The 20,691-nt window shown below is 35.4% G+C and overlaps 1 protein-coding gene across 9 annotated transcripts in view; it reads right to left on the bottom strand.

The window, feature by feature from the left end:
• LOC141520794 (olfactory receptor 13A1-like) overlaps window positions 1-20,691 on the bottom strand; it is a 396,576-nt gene that overhangs the window by 235,118 nt on the left and 140,767 nt on the right. For 7 of the 9 annotated variants that reach the window (XR_012477738.1, XR_012477736.1, XR_012477735.1 and 4 more), the window contains one exon: window positions 1,623-1,698. The exons of the other annotated variants lie outside the window; for them this stretch is intronic. The gene's annotated coding sequence lies outside the window, so the exon portion shown is untranslated. The remainder of the gene's footprint in view (window positions 1-1,622; window positions 1,699-20,691) is intronic. 9 annotated transcript variants of the gene reach the window in all.

The raw sequence follows: 20,691 nt of genomic DNA, 5'->3' as shown, positions 1-20,691 counted from the left end.
TCTAATGTGGGAGTTTCCCAGGCCAGAAGGAAAAGGTGAGGATGGCTGAACAGTGGATTAGGTGATTTCACTTATCCTTTTCAGTTCATTATTGTTTCCCCCCTATACCTCCCTATCCTAGAGGGAATAGATGATGGAGGAATTAGGTAGAAAAGAGATTCCCTTCACTTGCCCCTGTAATGCACACCTTCTTTCACAATGTCAGACAGCAACAAGAAACACAGGGTTGAAATCACTAACAAAAACTCTGCAGTGTCTATATAATATAGTCATTTGAATTCTCTACTATTTCTCAGTTCTCCCAGACTTTGACCTCAAAAATATTAGGTACAAACCTCTGTCATCTTGTACTAGAGTTCTTGACCTGAGGTCCATGGGTGAACCTGCTGCTTTTCATAGTTTGTTAACTGTTTTAACCTAGTTTCCTCTGAAATCCTTACATGTCAATATACAAGAAACAAGAAAGGAGGTATATAAATTATATCTCATGATGTCTCCAATTTTCCTTAATTTTTCTCTTGTGAAATATTTGTTTAATGAAATTTCCCCTGAAATGCATTTATAATGAGAGCTATGTATATTGTATAAGATTTTAGTTCTTATTATGTATACATCTTTTTTGGAGAAGAAGATGAATGCCTAGTGATCAAATCTTGAATAGGGAGGATATTCAGGAACAAAAGTGGATATATATCCAGTCATCTGTTCCTGTCACCATAATTTCTGAACCACTAGCGGAGCCTAAGGATAAATATTTTGAGTCTTTGGTACACAGTAGATATTTCAAAAAATGCTTGTTGATTAATTGGTAGGTTGCTTAATTACATCAACTATAAGTATAATTATAGAATGCACTTGGAAAACCTCTGAAAAGTCTTCCAATCTAACAGCTTTTATCTGGAAGGAAAGAGCAGGTAAATGACTTGACAGAGATAAAACGACTTGACATCTGTTAAAATATAAACATATATACATCTATATAAGTAAATATAAATATAGACATATGCATACATACAGAGATAAAGAGACAGATACTTAAGGATTAATGCTGTTTAGCTAGGAGAAAATGTTTACAGTAACCAAAATTAGTAAGTAAGAAAGGAACAACCTTGGAGACAGAAAGACATTGTCTTAATTCCTACCTCCTATCTTAATTCCTACACTCAAAAATACATGTCTAAAAAATAAAGAAAAGCTAAATACATAGGATAACTAATTAAGATGATACTTCATTAGCTACTCATGGTGATGGGGGATATAACTAATTTAAGAATTAATATAAGGCAGTGAATATTACAGTGAAATTTTATTATAGACATCTTATTTCAAATTGTACATTTTAGAGATAGGAAACTGAGAAATAGGTTCATACATTTAAAGATGGAAGTGATCTTAAAGATCTATTTCAATTCCATATTTTTTTCTTAAGAGGAAATTGAAGCCCAGAGATGCTGTGTGTTCACCAAGGTTTTATAAAAAGTTAGGTGGCAGAACCTGGATTAGAAACCAGACTAGTATTCCCTCTACAACTTTCAGATGAACTCATGGTAACCTCTTGTCAATATCTTTCCTTTCATTCAGTAAATCCATTAAAGCCCAACAACCATGAGGTTTGTGCTCACCTGGAACTCTTCCGTGCATACTATTAAATGGAGGCAGCTACCTGGCAGTTTCTTAGATGTTATCCTTGATTCTTGCCTTTAGTAAAGTAGGGAGAGGAAAATTACTTTAGTCAATACAAGAACAATGCAATACAAGATAACACTAAGACTTCTGACCATTTGCAGGACAATTCTTGAAGAAGCAAAGATTGAACCAGCATTTAAGAAAAGAGTCAGCATGGTGTCTAAAGGGGATAGATTCTCATTGGCCACAAGGGAATCTCTCAATCAGCTTTCTGTGGGAAGGACCCTGAAGGAACAATTAGCTGATGGTGATGGTATTCTGACTAATGTTGGGATATATACTTAATCCCAGGTCACCTTTCCAGGAGAAAAATTCCTAAAATCATTCTTAGACCTTTAGAACAGGAAGAATTATTAATGATCATTCCTATTTCCCTCATTTTATGGATAAGGGAATTGAAGTTGAAGTGAAATAGTAAATCAGTTGCAGAGTTGGAGGTAGAAGCCAGGTCTTCTGCTTCCTAGTCCAATACTCACTATTATATAATTCTGAATTCTAAAAGAACTGTTGATAAGCAACACTATTTCTCTGGACTTCAGGGAAAAGGAACTTTCTGGATTCCATATTTGTTGGCCCACCTAGTACAGTATCTTGAATATAACTAGTGTTGAATAAATGTTAATTTGTTGAGTGATTTCTAAGGTTTTATTCCCCAGCCTTAGAGAGTCAGAGCAGGAGAATTTAAGAGACATATTTCAAGAATTTCAAGGAAAGGAAGAGATGAACAGAATTCAGTCACCCACATGTTACTGTGAGAAAAGGTTGGGCACTTTCTGTTGAGAAGAGCAAGTTATCAAATCTTTGTGTCATCTTGGAAACATTTTTTGTGTTCCAGTTATGAGGAACTAGGAGGCTTGGAAACAATGGAAGTCTTTGTTTTAAAGGCCTTGAAATGTGTTTACCTGTGTGTCTCTCTCTAGGGAACTAACGACACTCCTTCAAAGCAGAAATGGCCTCAACAAGGCAGAGCTTCAAAAAGACAGTGGGGAGGGGGGATGAACCCAAGATGGCAGCATGAAAACAGGAATTCCTAGAAACTCATTCCCCCAAAACCTCCAAAAGCCATCAAATTATGACTCTAGCAAAAATCTAGAGGGGCAAAACCCACAGAAAGACTGAGTGATATAAGTTCCCAGTCCAAGCATCTCCCAGATAGGTCTGTTTCACAGGGGCGGGGGATTGGAAAAAGTCATTGAGGAGCAACAGCCACAGCTCAGCATAGTCTGACTGGATGCCTTGGTCTGTGGAAGAAGGTGGGGTTTAATCATCAGGAACAGCCATAAGGGGTGGTAAGAGAACTCTGCCTTACCAGAATGAGTGTGGAGGGAACTCCGGCCTCAAAGCAGCCTTGCAGTGAGAACCTGCAGCAGGAGTTGGCAGCACCACCTTGCAAATCCAGAGTTCTCAGCCCATAGCTGGTAAGGAGGTCAGCGGAGACTGTAGAGGGTCTCTCTGCTCTTCCTGGGGCAGATCTCAGTTCTCTGCCCATACTCAGATGAAAGTTGCAGTTTGGGCTTCCAAAACACCACTGTAGCACAGCAAGGACTATCCTCACAACTCCAGTGTAGAGGAGAAGACCTGAAACCTCTCATAAGCCTTAGAGGAATTAAGATCCCTGTGGATTGTCCAAACCCCCCCCCCAAAAAAAAAACCTTGGAAGTGCAGTAAATCAGTCATAGGTTGAATAAATGAGCAATCAGCAGAAAAAGAAGAATCAGACCATAGAAAATTACTTTTGTCCCATGAAGGACCAAAATACATCAGATGATGACAAAATTGAAGCTTCTGTATCCAAAACTCCCAAGAGAAATAGAAAATGGACTCAGGCTATGGATGAGCTCAAAAAAGACTTTGAAAAGCCATTAAGGGAGGTAGAAGGAAAATTGGGAGGAGAAATGAGAGCAATGCAGATAAATCATGAAAACCAAGTCAGCAACTTGGTGAAAGAATACAAAATATAAGGAATAAAATAATATGCTAAAAACCAGTTTAGGCAAAAAGGAAAAAGCAAACAAAAGGTAAATGAGGAAAAGAATGCCTTAAAAAAGCAGAATTGACCAGCTGGAAAAGGGAGCTAAAAAAGCTCTCTGAAGAAAATAAACTATCAAGTGCAGAATGGACATAAAGGAAATTAATGACTTTGTGAGAACCCAGGAAGAAATAAAACTATCAAAAAATATAGAAGAAAATGTGAAATATCTCATTAGAAAAAAGAACTGACCTTGAAAACAGATCCATAAGAGATAATTTAAAAGCTATTGGGCTACCTGAAAGTCATATCTAGGAAAAGATCCTAGACTTCATTTTTTAAGAAATAATTCAGCAAAATTTCCCTGAGATCTAGAAGCAGTAAAATAGAAAGTGAAGGAATTCACCAGTCACCTCCTGAAAAGAGATCCCAATACAAAAACTTCCAGGAACATTGTAGCCAAACTTCAGAACTCTCAAATGAAAGAGAAAATACTAAAAGCTGAAAGAAACAAGAAATTCAACTACCATGGCTTTATAGTCAGGATTACACAGGATCTAGAAGTATCTACATTGAAGGTTCATAGGGCATAGAATAGTCTAGCCTGGAAGGCAAAAGATCTTGGTTTACAACCTAAAATCAACTACCCAGCAAAAGCGAACATCCTCTTTCAAGGGAAAAGATGGACTTTCAATGAAACAAGGGACTTTCAAATTTCCCTGCTGAAACAACCACAGCTGAGCAGAAAGTTTAATCTCCAAGTACAGGACTCAGATGAACCATAGAGGGGATGGATGAGAAAGAGTAACTATAAGGAACTTAATGATGTTGAAATATTTGTATTTCTATATGGGAAGAAGATACTGATAACTCATATGTAATTTCTCATTCATAAGAGCAGTTAGAAGGAGCATATATAGACAAGGCACAGGAAGGAGCTGAATATGATGGTATAATATAGTAAAAAGATGGAGTCAATGGGGGATAAAGGAAAGTATTGGGAGGAAGGGAAAGGAGAGGAAGAAAGGGCTAAGATATTTCACAAAAAAATCAAGGAAAAGCTTTTACAATGGAGTGGAATGGGGGAAGGTGAGGGGGAATGAGTGAGTCTTCATTCTCATCAGAAATGGCTCAAAGAGGAAATAACATACACACTCAATAGGATGAGGAAATCTATCTTACCCTAGAGAAAAATGAGATGAAATGGATGGGATAAGGCAGAAAGGGGGGAGGAGAGGAAGGGGGGAATAGGTGATAGAAGAGAGGAAGAAAATGGGAGAGAGTATTCAGATACAATATGCTTCTGAGCAAGGACAGGGTGAAAGGAGAGAAAGAGAACAGAAAAAATGAAAATGGGAAGGAATAGAGTAGAGGGAAATACAGCTAATAATAGCAACTGTGAAGCAACTTCTTTGGTGAATTTAGGATAAAGAAGGCAACTAATCTGGAATCGGAACACAGATTGAAGTATATTTGTTTTTTATTCTCTCTCTATTCTTGAGGTTTCTCATCCTTTTTGGGGGGGGGGAAGAGATGGGGTTATGATTACTCTCACAAAAATATTATTGTAATAATATAAAAGAAAAAAGTGAGAATAAATATGAAAATCAAGAGCATTAGAAGATCATCATTGGACCCAACTATAGAGATGGAGTGAATCAATGACAGTCAATTGCATATGGGGCAAAATGGTAAACACAAGGGACTTCATGGATTATGCCAAAGGTAGAGTAGAGGAAGAAACTAAAAGAAGGGAAACAATCCATTTCTTAGAGAGTAATTTATGGAGATCTTTGAAAGATCAATCTTCCATCCAGGATACAAGGAATGTTGCACAGAAATGTTTTCTTATCTTAAAGAATTAATGTTCTGGAAATTTACTGTATGGAAAATTTTTTCTATTGAAATCAGTAATTTTTCTAGATATGTATTTTTTGGAAAAATTTTCTAATATTTTACATGGCTGAAATTTCATTGCTTAACTTTCCATGGCTAATTACTTTGTGTGTATATATATATATATATATATATATATATATATATATATATATATATATATATATATAAATAACAATTAAATACTTCAAATTAAGTAATATTTTGGCCTTATCTTTTACAAAATCTTTTCACAATCTTTTGGTAAATTATTTACTATATTGGGTTCATATATTTTGTTTGCTCTGAATACTAATAATTGAAATGCCAGTGTGAATGGAGCATCTACATTGTTGGAAAAAATTGTCAGAAGAGTATGAATTGAGAAACATAAACAATGGATTTATCTACCCAATTATAATTTAAGAACACTTATAATGTATTTTATTAATTTTTATTAATTTTTCAGTTATCATTATTTTTCACTCTCACTCTTTCAACTATTAAAGAAAAAACCTTGGACTTCCAGCCAAGATGGCAGAGAGAAGACAGGCACAGTTCTAAAGTCTCCTGATCTCTTCCCTATCCACCACAAGAAACAAACCTCTTAAAAGAAATCCAACTCAAAAAATCCCAGAAAGAAAAGCCAGAAGAAAGAACATCTACCTCAGGATTTGTCTCCAGCAGGAGCTGTGGCTCAATTATGGTGGGTGAGACTGGGCCCAGAGGGAAGATCAGCCCAGATCAACCAGATTAGCAGCTGAATTGGAACCAGGAGTCTGAGGGCCCAAGAGCCAGACCTGCTGGATCAGAGGTGGGGCTGGACCATGGGGGCGTGAGTCTGTGGGTGAGCAGAAGCGCTGGTGTTGCAGCTGTCCCCCTGGAAATCCTGGACAGGGCTGGGGGTGGGGAGAATTCTTGAGCAGGGTACCTGTGGACACCATCCCTGGGCTCCTCTGGTCTGAGTCCCATTACAACTCAGACTTCTCCCCTAACAAACAAATGCAAACTACTTCTGCCTCAGGCCCAGGTGTGTGAGCAGAAGAATCAGCCCAGCTGAGGAATGACCCCAGGTCAGGGAAAAGCCCACCATTGATTGAAGGCAAAAGAATTCAATACCTCCAACTCCTCCCTTCAAGGAAAAGGAGAGGGCCTCAATCAAGGTCACAGACATTCCAGAGAAAGCAACCAGCATCTCCTACTGGCGAGCCAGAGAAACAACACTCAGTGAGTAAAGCCTTTAGCGATCCCAGGTCCCTGGGAACCAGCCCCTCCAAAACTCAGGTCTCAGCAAAATGAAGAAGGATCAGCGGAAAGGTGGATCCATAGAAAAATTCTTGGAAGGGAAAGACACTAACTCAGAGAGACCTGGAACCTCTGAGGAGAATACAATATGGTCTTCAGCACAGAAAGACTTCCTTGAAGAAATAAGTTAGGAGTTTAAAAATCAACTAGAAAATGTGGGTGAGACAATTAATACCTTGCAACAAGAAAACAAATCTCTCAGATCTTCAAATGGGCAAATGCAAAAAGAAATTAATTCTCTCAAAACCTCAATTGGTCAAATGGAAAGCTCTTTCAAAAGTAGAATTGACCAATTAGAAAAGGAGTTGCAAAAGGTTAAGGAAGAAAACTCCTCCCCCTAAAATAGAATGGAGTCTACAGAAACTAATGACTCCATGAGACAGCAAGAGTCAGTTAAACAAAATCAAAAAATAGAAAAAATAGAAGCAAATGTAAAATACTCATCAACAAAACCACTGACCTCGAAAATAGATCAAGGAGGGGCAACCTGAAAATTATAGGACTTCCTGAAAACATTGAAGAGAATAAAAGTATCTAGTGATGGAAAACTGCCCTGATATCATGGAATCGGAGGGCAAAGTAGTTACTGAAAGAGTACATCGATCCCCACCAGAAAAAGATCCTAAAATGAAAACAACAAGGAATGTTGTGGCGAAACTGCAGAACTATCAGATAAAAGAGAAAATCCTGCAAGCAGCCAGAAAGAAACAATTTAAATATAAAGGAGCTACAGTAAGGATCACGCAGGACCTGGCTGCATCAACTTTAAGGGATTGAAGGGCCTGGAACAAGATATTTTGAAAGAGCACGGGAGCTTGGAATGCAGCCAAGAATCTACTTTCCTGCAAAGCTAAGCCTTCTCTTCCAGGGAAAAAGATGGACATTTAATGAAATGGAAGAATTCCAAAACTTTCTGATGAAAAGACCAGAGCTAAACAGAAAATCTGGGCATCAAACAGGAGGTTCAAGAGACACATGAAAAGGTAAAAGAAAAGGGGGGGGGTGGTAAAAGAAAAAGAAATTGCAATCCAATAAGTTGAAACTGGCAATATCCCAGCATGGGGGTAAAAAAAAAAAGATTCTCATAAACCTTGAGAAATGTAACTCTAACAGAGAGAATACACCTAGCTAGAAATGATGGACATTCATGACCTATTCATGAGACTATTATCTAATGGGAGGTAACTGGCTTTAACCCCACTTGGGAGAAAGACACTAATAACTCTCAGGAATTTTGACTCTATTCAATAGAATATACAGAACGAAAAGGGGCGGACACTTAGAATTTTCTATGACTCAGAATGATCTAAAAAATACACTACTGCCCTAAAAAAGGGGGACAGGAAAGAGAGGGGAGGAGGGAAGGGATTGAATGGGGTAAATCTCATTACACTAAGAGTTACAAAAAAACCTATGGTAATAGTGGGGAAGAAGGGAGCAGAGGAGAAACACCTGAATCATCTTCTCATCAGACTTGGATTAAAGTCAACCTACCCACCCATACTCAGTTAACTTATAAAACAACTAACCTTTCAAGTATTAAAAGGGGAAAAGGGGAGGGGGGACTGATAAAGGGAAGGGGAGTGGGGGAAATAAGGGGAAATAACAAAAGGAAGGGAAGAGAAAAGGGAAAAAGGGAAAGGGGAAAGAAAGGGGAGGGAGTGATATAGGAGGGCAAACACACTGAAGGGGGTGGTTTTCAGAAACAAAAGACTGGGGAATATGGATAAAAAGGGGGGAAAGGAGGGAAAATACAAAAAGAGGGAAGATAGCATGGAGGGCAATAAAGAATTAGTAATCATAATCTTGAATGCAAATGGGATGAACTCTCCCTTAAAACATAAGCAAATAGCAGAATACTACAATATGCTGCTTACAAGAAACTCATTTGAAGCAGAGATATACATATAGAGAGTAAAGGTAAAAGGCTGGAGCAAAATATATTTTGCTTTAGCTTAAGTAAAAAAAGCAGGGGTAGCAATCCTTATCTCAGACAAAGCAGCAGCAAAAATAGATAGCCTTAAAAGAGATAAGGAAGGAAACTTTATCCTCCTAAAAGGTACCATAGACAATAAAGTCATTTCAATATTGAATATATATGCACCCAGTGGGACAGCACCCAAATTCTTAGAGAAGAAGCTGAAAGAATTACAGGAACACATAGACAGCAGAACTCTACTAGTGGGAGACCTCAACCTCCTGTTATCAGATCTAGATAAATCGAATCATAAAACAAACAAGAAAAAAATTAGGCAGGTAAATAGATTGTTAGAAAAATTAGATGTGGTAGACTTATGGAGGAAACTGAATGGGGATAGAAAGGAATATACTTTTTTCTCTGCAGTACATGGAACTTATACAAAAATTGACCATGTACTAGGACATAAAAACCTAATGATCAACTACGGAAAGGCAGAAATAGTGAATACATCTTTCTCAGATCACAATGCAATAAAAGTCATATGCAATACTGGGCCAAGGAGATATAGACCCAGAACAAATTGGAAACTGAATAACCTCATTTTAAAAAAATGAGTGGACCAAAAAACAAATTAGAGAAAGAATTAACTATTTTATCCTTGATAATGATAATAATGAAACAACATACCAAAACCTATGAGATTGATTCAAAGTAACTTGCAGAGGATATATTATAGCTCTAAATGTTTATATGAATAAATTGTAGAAATAGGAAATCAATGAACTAAACATGCAACTAAAAAAAATTAGAGATAAAACAAATCAAAAATCCCCAATTAAGTACCAAATTAGAAATTCTAAAAATTAAAGGAGAAATTAATAAAATTTAAAGCAAAAGAACTATTGAATTAATAAATAAAACCAAAAGTTGGTATTATGAAAAAAACCAATAAAATTTATAAACCTTTGGTGAATTTGATTAAAAAAAAGAAAACCAAATTGCTAGTATTATAAAGGAAAAAGGTGAACTCCCCACCAATGAGGAGGAAATTAAAGTAATAATTCGAAATTATTTTGCCCAACTCTATGCCAATAAATTTGATAATGTAAGTGAAATGGATGAATATTTACAAAAATGTAAGTTGCCCAGGTTAAATGAAGAAAAGATTAAATACCTAAACAACCCTATCTCAGAAAAAGAAATTCAACAAGCCATTACTGAACTCCCGAAAAAAAAAATCTCCAGGGCCTGATGGATTCACAAGGGAATTCTACCAAACAATGAAGGAACAATTGGTTCCAATCCTATATAAATTCTTTGGAAAAATAGGGAAAGATGGAACTCTGCCTAACTCTTTCTATGAAACCAATATGGTACTGTTACCTAAACCAGGAAAGTTAAAACAGAGAAAGAAAATTATAGACCTATTTGGCTGATGAATATAGATGCAAAAATCCTAAATAAAATCTTAGCAAAATGATTACAACAGCCATCACTAGGATAATACATTATGATCAAGTAGGATTAGGAAAACTGTTAGTATACTCAATTATACCAACAACAAACCTATCAGGAATCATATGATCAAATCAATAGATGCTGAAAAAACTTTTGACAAAATACAGCATCCATTCCTATTAAAAACACTAGAGTGTAGGAATAAATGGACTGTTCCTTAAAATAATTAGCAGTATCTATCTGAAACCATCAACAAGCATTATACTCAATGGGAAAAAGCTAGAGGCATTCCCAATAAGATCAGGGGTGAAACAAGGGTGCCCATTATCACCACTAGTATTCAATATTGTATTAGAAATGTTAGCATCAGCAATTAGAGAAGAAAAAGAAATTAAAGAAATTAAAGGAATTAGAATTGGGAAGGAAGAGACAAAACTCTCACTCTTTGCAGATGACATGATGGTCTACCTAGAGAATCCCAAGAAATCATCTAAAAAACTAGTGGAAACAACTAGCAATTTTAGCAAAGTTGCAGGTTATAAAATAAACCCTCATAAATCCTCAACTTTTGTATATATATCTAGCAAGAAATAGCAGGAAGAACTAGAAAGAGAAATCCCATTCAAAGTAACCTCAGACAATATAAAATATTTGGGAATCTATTTGCCAAAACAGACTCAGAATCTTTTTGAAAACAATTATAAAACACTTCTCACACAAATTAACTTAGATTTAAATAACTGGGCAAATATCAACTGCTCATGGATAGTTAGAGCTAATATAAAAATGACAATTCTACCAAAACTAAACTATCTGTTTAGTGCCCTACCAATCAAAATTCCAAAAAAATTACTTTAACAAGTTAGAAAAAATTGTAAGTAAATTCATATGGAGAAATAAAAAGTCAAGAATTGTCAGGAGCTTAATGGAAAAAAGTGCAAAAGAAGGTGGCTTAGCCCTACCAGATCTAAAATTATATTATAAAGCATCAGTCATCAAAACTGTTTGGTATTGGCTAAGAAACAGAGTGGTGGACAAGTGGAATAGACTAGGTGTAGAAGCAGGAGATGATTATAGTAATCTGCTCTTTGATAAACCCAAAGAGTCTGACCATTGGGATAAAACCCCCATCTTTGATAAAAATTGCTGGGAAAATTGGAAGTTAGTATGGAAGAAACTTAGATTAGACCAACACCTCACACCCTTTACCAAGATAAGATCCCAATGGTTACAGGACATAGACATAAAAAACAAAACTATAAGCAAATTAGAAGATCAAGGACTAGTCTACCTGTCAGATCTATTGAAAGGGGAACAGTTTATGACTAGGGAAGAGTTGGAGAACATCACCAAAAACCAATTAGATGATTTCGATTACATTAAATTAAAAAGCTTTTGCACAGATAAAACCAATGTAACCAAGATCAAAAGAAAAGTAGTAAATTGGGAAACAATCTTTACAACTAATGATTCTGACAAAGGACTCATTTCTAATATATACAGAGAACTGAGTCATATTTTTAAAACAAAAAGCCATTTCCCCAATTGACAAATGGTCAAAGGATATGCAAAGGCAATTTAAAGATGAGGGGATCAAAGTAATCCATAGCCATATGAAAAAATGCTCTAAATCATTAATTATTAGAGAAATGCAAATTAAAGCTTCCCTGAGGTACCACCTCACACCTCTCAGATAGTCCAGTATGACTAGGAAAGATAATGATCATTGTTGGAAGGGTTGTGGGAAATCTGGGACACTATTACACTGCTGGTGGAGCTGTGAACTCATCCAACCCTTCTGGAGAGCTATTTGGAACTACGCCCAAAGGGCAACAAAAATGTGCATGCCGTTTGACCCAGCAATACCACTACTGGGTCTATACCCTGAAGAGATGAGGAAAAAGGGTAAAAACATTACTTGTACAAAATTATTTATAGCAGCCCTGTTTGTGGTGGCAAAGAATTGGAAATCCAGTAAATGTCCTTCAGTTGGGGAACGGCTTAGCAAACTGTGGTATATGTATGTCATGGAACACTATTTTTCTATTAGAAACCAGGAGGGACAGGATTTCAGGGAAACCTGGAGGGATTTGCATGAACTGAGGCTGAGTGAAATGAGCAGAACCAGAAAAACACTGTACACCCTAACAGCAACATGGGAGTGATGTTCAAGCTTGAAGGACTTGCTCATTCCATCAGTGCAACAATCGGGAACAATTCTGGGCTGTCTGCAAAGTAGAGTACCATCTGTATCCAGATAAGGAGCTGTGGAGTTTGAACAAAGTACAAGGACTATTCCTTTTAATTTAGAAAAAAAACAGATAGCTTATTGTCTGATCTTGTTACCTCTTAGACTTCCCTTTAAGGATATGATTTCTCTTTCATCACACCCAATTTGGATCAAGGTACAACATGGAAACAAAGTAAAGACTGACAGAGTGCATTCTGTGGTGGGGAGGGGGAAGGGAAGCAAGATTGGGGGGAAAATGTAAAACAAATAATATCTTTAATAAAAAATAAATTTAAATTAAAAAAAGAAGAAACCTTGAAAAATCTGCATAGTCAAGCAATAAAAATTGTCACATTTTCCACATAAAAAGTTTTGCTTCATTCTTATGTTTAGTTTATCCACTCTTTGCATGGCAGTGGGTAGTATTCATTATCGTTCTGCTAAGATCATGATTTATCATTGCACTCATCAAAGTTTTTAAGTCTTTGAAAGTTATTGTTCTGTTCAATCCTCACCACTTCATAAAGTCTTATTCAAGATAGCTAGATGTCACAGTGGATAGAGCACTGGTTTTGAAGTCAAGTGGATGAGACTTTGAATCCAGTACCAGACACTTGACACAAACTAATTGTGTGATTTTGAGCAAGTCATTTAACACTGACTTCACCACTGACCCACATTTCAGGATCATATATAGTCTTCCTCATTCCTATCTGGCCACTGAATCCAGGTCTAGAGGATAAAGTGCGGATGGTGACTTGGCACAACTCTCCCTCACTCAAATCCAATCCATGTGATTGTCATGACATCACCTGCCTGATGTCTTGGTTTGAGAATGAAAGAACGTGGTCAAGAACAAATAAGTCATATAATTTCTGTGAACCCATAAATTTTGTCATTTTTTATGGCACCAGGGTATTTCATTACATTAATATGTCACAATTTATTCAGCCATTTTCCAATTGATGTTTACTGCATTAGTTCCCAGTTTTTTACATCATCAAAAGAACTCCAATAAATATTTTATCCATATAATTTTTCTTCTTTTTTGATATCTTCTGAGGGATATTGTTATGGTTAATTTGTATCTTCTGAGGGATATGGCATAACTGAGTGAAAAGCCTAGTTCCAAATTGGATGGCTGAACTAATTCATAGCTCCACCAACAATGTATTATTTGTTAATTTTCACACAACTATTTCTTTTCACTTTCTTTAATTTAATGATTAGATTGATGACAACCCACTGTGCCACTGATGAGGAACAAAATATTTTTGCCTTTGAGGCAATAGCTTATATTCTACTACAGTGAAAATATATGCAGAGATAAATGAAATACAATGCAGAAGGCAGTGAGTGAAGAGAAGAAATCCAAACAAAAGATTTTTTTTTGTTTTTCCCCCCTCTCATACTACCTACTACTAAGCAAATATAAAACCAAAGAACTTTAACAAATTTTTATAGTTAAGCTATAAAAATTCCCTAATTATCCATATCCCAAAACTATGTTTCATTCTCTTTTTTTAGGTTGTTTTTTTTTTTGCAAGGCAAATGGGGTTAAGTAGCTTGCCCAGGGCCACACAGCTAGCTAATTATTAAGTGTCTGAGACTGGTTGAACCCAGGTACTCCAGAGCCGGTGCTTTATCCACTGTGCCACCTAGCCGCCCCCTCTTTGTTGGACAGTGGTTAGCAGTCTTCAACATCAGTCCTCTAAAACCATGCTTGGTCATTGCATTGATTAGAGTTTTTAAGTCTTCCACAGACTTGATTTTGTATATGTCTGCTTGGATTTTTACAATGTTGTTGCTCTAGAAATTGTTTTATTCATTCTACTTTACTTCCTACAAATCCTCTATAGTTTCTCTCAGGCCCTACCTTTTGTCAATTTTTTGTGGCACCAGTTTATGCCACATCTTATTTAGCCATTTTCCAATAGATGATTGCTGTCTTAATACCCAGTTCTTTACCAAATCAAAAGAACTGCTTTAAATAGTTTTATACACATAAGTTCTTTTCCTCTTTTTAATCTTTTTAGGACAATATGGTTAATAGTCTTAAGACTGAGGCAAAGTTTATGCATTGTAATCAGTTTGGAGGCACAGTTCTAAATTATACTCCAGAATTACTGAAGCAATTGATATCTCCATCAACAAACTAATACCCTTGCTTCCCATTCATTTTCACTATTTAATATAATAATAGACAATTCACTAACTATATGACAATGTACTGTACTTCTCCTTAGGTACAAAAACTTTGCCTTCAAAGCAAGAGTTTACATTTTACTAAGGAGAAAATATATGCACAGATAAGTGTAATAGAGACTGCACAGGTAAAATTCAGTGAAGAAAAAATATCCAAACAGAATATTTTTTAAGAAAAATTAAGGGCAGTACCAGATTTCTGACTATCTCACAAACTGGTTGATAAAATAATTAAATTAGGAAAGCATGAGCAAATGTATATGTTGGACATATTAATAAGGGAAAAGTTTATGACCAAATAAGAGACAGAGAGGACCATGGGAAGTATAATGCATGATTTTAAATGAAATTTAAAACTTGTTGCATAAATAAAATATATCAAAATAACAAGGAAAACAGAAAAGAAGAAACATGGCAAATTTCTTTTCTAAAAGTTTCTTTTCTCAAATATATTAAAAATTGAATCAAATTTATTTTAAAAATTCAAGCCATTCACTAATTGATAAGTAGTCAAATGATATGCAAAGTCTCTTCTGAAAAAAAAATCAAAATAATCAAGTCACACAAAAAAGGCTCTATATTCCTACCAATTAAGAAAAGTGATACCTTATTTCTATAGGATTGGATAACATAACCAAAAAAGAAAATGACAAATTCTGCAGGTTTGTAGAAAAATTGGGACACTGATACATTGTTCAATGAGTTGTGAACTGATTCAGCCATTATGGAAACTAATTTGTAACTATGCCCAAAGGTCAATTAAAATGGACATACCTCAGCTCTACCACTGGAAGGTCTGTATTCCAAAGAGATCATTAAAAAGGGGGAAATAGACCCACATGGAAAAAAAAATGTTTATCACAGCTATTTTTGCGGTGGGAAAGAATTGGAAATTGATGTGATGTCAAACAATTGGGGAATGGCTGAAAAAAAAATTTGTGCTTTAAATGAAGGTGATGGTGTACTATTGTTCTTTAAAAATTATGAATGAGTAGATTTCAAAAAAGCCTGGAACTACTTGCATGAACTGAGTGAAATGAACAGAAGCTGAAAAATAGTGCCCACAATAATATTAACATTATGTGATGATCAACTATAATGGACAGCTCTTCTCAGCAGTACAATGATCAAAGACAGTTCTAAAGCGTTTGTGATTCAAATCCAGAGAAGCTGAGGAGTCTGAATGCATATCAGAGCATAATGTTTTCAATTTAAAAAATTTGTTTAATGCTTTATGTTTATTTTCCTCTCATTTTCCCCTATGGTTCTGATTCTTTCACAGTATAAATAATTTGGAAATGTGTTTGGCATTATTTAACATGTATAACATATCAGATTTATTTACTGTCAAGGGAAAGACAAAGGAGGACAGGAAGAGAGAATAATGTGGAACTCACATGTTACAAAAGCACTATGTTGAAAAGTATATTTGACTGTACTTGGAAAAATAAATGAATATATCTATTAAAATAAAAAGAGTATTCTAAAAAAGTACTAAAAAAGAAAAGCGGGGCAGCTAGGTGGCGTTAGTGGATAAAGCACCGGCCTTGGAGTCAGGAGTACCTGGGTTCAAATCCGGTCTCAGACACTTAATAATAATTACGTAGCTGTGTGGCCTTGGGCAAGCCACTTTAACCCTGTTTGCCTTGCAAAAAAAAAAAAAAAAAAAAAGAAAAGCAAAATACTATCCTCCCACAGACAGAAAAGTGTTGAACTCTTAGGACAAATTGAAGTATTCTTTTTTTCCTTTATTTACTTTCCTCATGTATATATGGTTTCTCCTTTGTACCATGGCTAATAAGAAAATATGTTTTGCAGGATCACACTTGCATTATTAATATCAAAATGTTTGTCTTCACAAAGAGGAGGATAAGGGAAAAGAAAGGAAGATATGTGGGAGCTCAAATTTTAAAAAGGAGAGATTGTCAAAAATGTTTAAATATAACTAAGAAAAATTTAAAGAAATATTTTTTGCTAAAAAAGAATAAAGAGGGACTAGAACACTTTCGGTTGAAGGGCATCGGGGAAGATGTTTAGGGGACAATGAGTATATGAGTTAACAGTGAATTGAAAATGGAAAAAGGAATTCTGAAAAGTAAATATGAAGAGAAAGTGAATTCCAGGCATTTGAAATAATCTGTTATAAATTTATAGAAATAAAGCAACCATAGATTCTGAAGTTAAAGAGATCACAGTATCATTAATTTATAACTGAAAAAATCTCAAAGGCCATCTAGTCCAAGTCTCATTACATAGCTGAGACTTATAGAGATGAAGTGATTTGTTTAAAGTCACACAAGTACTAATTAGAATAGTTAGAATTAAAATAAAAGGATTTGTTAGGATTAAAATAGGATTATAAATATATAAATAGCTAGGATTAAAAAATAGGAATTGAATTCATCTGCTTTGATTAAAAATTTAGAATTTTTGACCAGAAAAATTATCAAGTTTAACAATAATGTCCCTCCAGACCTAATTGTTTAAATGACACTTTACAGAAACATTATTTTACTGGATTTTCATAATGATTCTATAAGGCAGGCAATATGATTATCCTTATATGACATATGAGGATATTAAAATTGGCAAAAATTGAATGAATGTCCAGGGTCACACAATTAATAGATATTTGAGGCAGGATTCAATTTCAGTCCTTCCTAACTCCAAGTTCAATAGTCTCTTCATTATGTCACCTTATTGTAATTAACACAGCACCAACAGCAAAGAATGGGTGGAAACTAGAATTTTCATAAAAGAATAATGCAAAACAAGGATAGTGAGATTTAGAAAGGGCCTTAAGCTTAAAGTTAAGAAGTGTCTTCTCTTTTTTATCACAACAAGCTACTTAAACTATGTGGTAAGGAATTAGAATAGTTAAAATCTGGACTTTAAGATAGAAATTTCTGAAGAATGGACCGCATAGGAGAAGGAAGAAAGACATTAGAGGCAAATAAATTAAATAAAAAAGATGGGTATTTGACCTGGGAAGTACAATTTGAGTGAAGAGAAGGTAAATGGAATGAGAAATGTGAAAGAAAGATCAACAGAATTTTGATGACAACTGATTCAGTGTGAGGGAAGAAACAGTGAGGGAACAAAGATAAAAGTGATTGAGAGGGTTTTGAGTGACCCAAAACTGAAATAAAGAAGTTGGGAGTAGAACAGAGGTGTGATGAGTATCAAATCGGTCAAAGAGATCCATTCTAGCCCTGAAATTCTGAGTGAAAATCATTCTAAAGATTTAATAATTAAGTTCTAGACTCTAATTGCTTTTTATATCATCTTAATATAGTACAATTTCAAACTTAAGATGAAAACTATGTAATATGGACAAATTATATTTAATGAATGAAAACAATTTCATGAGGGTCGTTTTGAAGACTTTGTTGCATAGAATGAAAATGAGAGGGTTTAAAGTGGGTCTGATACTATTGGATAGAACAGCCACTATCTTCCCATCATCCATGGAGGATTCAGAGTCTGGGATAATGTATGCATGTCACTGTGGCATAATATGAAGTGACTCTGGGAGGAACAGGAAGAGAAGGCTTAGGACACTATAATGAACACAAAATTAATCACCCTAAAGTAGACAAATGAAACTACAGCTATGTGGAGGTACAGGACAACAGTGGCACAGCAGTGAGGATTTCACACTAAAAGTACCTAACTTGATGTGGGCTACAGAAGGTTAACTAAATCAAAAGACCAGTGAACTGATGAACAGATGACACTAATGGCCCACACTCTACTAGCCAGGAGGATGCAAATCATTCTGCTTATCATAGTAATGCAATGGAGGAGAGGGAGATGACCACATACCTGTCATAAACCATGGCAGTGAAAAGATAGGAATTCAGCAACCCCCCCCAAAAAAAGTAAGTAAATACAGTTGAGTCATGCACCCAGCATAGAGATAGATATCTTGTCTGAAATGTTCTCCTGTAATTTGGGCAGAATTGTGAATGTGCAGCCAATATTTAACATGACAAGGCTGGCTAGGAAAAATATTTAATTGTTTGGAGACCTGAATCTATGGTTATATAGTAACCACTATAGCGAAGAGCCTGCTAGAATCATGATGTTAAAGAAGAAGTTGCAAAGAGAGCAAGCTGAAGTAGTAGTGTCTCAGAGAAACCTGGCAGGACAAATCCAGCCACCACTATTTGATTGTTCACTTCCATTTGACCACAAGATGTGCTCTGAAACAACCAGTGGATGTCTTCATAACATAAGGTGCCTTCATATATCATTAAGCAAGTCAGTTGAGCAAACAGAAACAAAATATAGGTTTTCTTTTAAAATTAAAAAAAATATTTGGGGTGGTAACAGATAACTTGTATGGAATATGTACAAAATAAGAATTTTTGTTAACTAGTGACACCCTATGTTGAAAATAACATTAACATCTGCCTCAAATGAGAATAATGTAAAATTCATTAACTAATACCTTCTACCTTAAGTTCACTTCCCAAACATTTGCATCCTTTTTCTTTAATCACTTGCTTTCTTTTTTTCACACTATATCTTTTCCTATTATATTTCTTTTAACCACATTTCCCCCTAAAAGACAAGGATCATGTATTATTTATATTGCTTCCTCCTCTTAAGTACAGCAAACATATGTTAATTACCTAATATATGTCTGAGACAGTGATAAGCACTGGGGATACAGATAAGAAAAAAATTATCATGAATAGCATGGGATAAAGAGCAACAACAGCTAATCCCTGACCTTAGAATTAGAAGACCTGCTTTGAGTTGCAGCTCAGACACTTTTAAGCTCCTGGACCTTAAACAAATAACTCGACTTCTTTGGTCCTAGGTTTTTGCGTCTGTAAATTAGTATTATACATCATATCAGCGATAAGGAGTTGGAAAAAAAACCTGACAGCCCTAAGTTCTTCTTTTTTATAGGAAAAGACAATGAACTCCAATGAAATGACTTGCCCGAGTTCATTAGTGGTCCTAAAGGGCAGAGTAAAGATTAATCTCAGGGCCTAAATCATTAGGATTATAACCAAGAATCACTTACCCAATAAAATTGAATATTATCTTTCAGGGGTAAAATGAATATTTAACAAAATGGAGGACTTTCATGAACTTCTAATTAAAAGTTCAGAGCTGATAAAAACTGAAGAACAACTAAAAGAATTAAAGGGAACATAAAAATGTAGAGAAAGAAACAAAAAAGAGAAAATTTAGGAAATACAAGGTTAAATTCCCATTTACATTTCTATATATGGCAAGATGAAATTTGTAACTTTAAACAACTTTAATATTATGAGTAATTAAAAGGAGTATATAAAGAAAGAAGGTATTGATATAAAGTAACTTTGATGTGATGATATCTCAAAAATATATGAAGGAGTAAGAAAGAAAAGTGCACAGCACTTTCAAAGCTCATATGAAATTTGGTACTTTGAAAATGGAAGTACTCAAGTGACCTGTGCTCAGAGACTGCCTGCTACTCACTTCCTGCATCACCTTGGTCAATCACTCTATTTTCTAGGACTCAGTTTCCTCATCAATAAAGAGAGTGAATGGGACTAGATGGTTTTTGATTTCCCTCTCAACTCGATCTATAATTCTATAAAATTCTTTCTCTGAACCTAACCTAGATATATAGACAAGCACTCAAATAAAATTCCAAGTGACTTCAGTATTCTGTTTGCTCTACATTAGACATAGGAGACTCAAGAAAATTACAATAAAACACTGAATAACGTGTCTCTTTGTTCCGCACATGAATTGTCAGACCTCTAGGTGAAAGCAGTCACTTTCTCAACTGCTCAGTTCGGTCTTTGTTTCTCTCTTTTGTCTGTTCACACCCAGAGAGTAAAGTATCCCTGACCAAAACTAATTAACACTACTTTTCCTGGGACACTGATTTACCACACTAGATAGCTATTCAAAGGCAGTCCCCATCCACTAAGTCTAGGAGGAAAACCATGTGAGAGGTAAAACAAAAGAAACCATGTAAGGAAAAAAATGTTAAACTTTGATGCATTTGGGTGTCACAGAAGCCAAAGAAGAAGG

This window comes from Macrotis lagotis, chromosome 4 (assembly GCF_037893015.1).
Source record: "Macrotis lagotis isolate mMagLag1 chromosome 4, bilby.v1.9.chrom.fasta, whole genome shotgun sequence".
Classification (NCBI taxonomy): domain Eukaryota; kingdom Metazoa; phylum Chordata; class Mammalia; order Peramelemorphia; family Peramelidae; genus Macrotis; species Macrotis lagotis.
The sequence above is the reverse complement of the archived record's forward strand: the minus strand, read 5'-3'. Positions and strand labels throughout refer to the sequence as shown.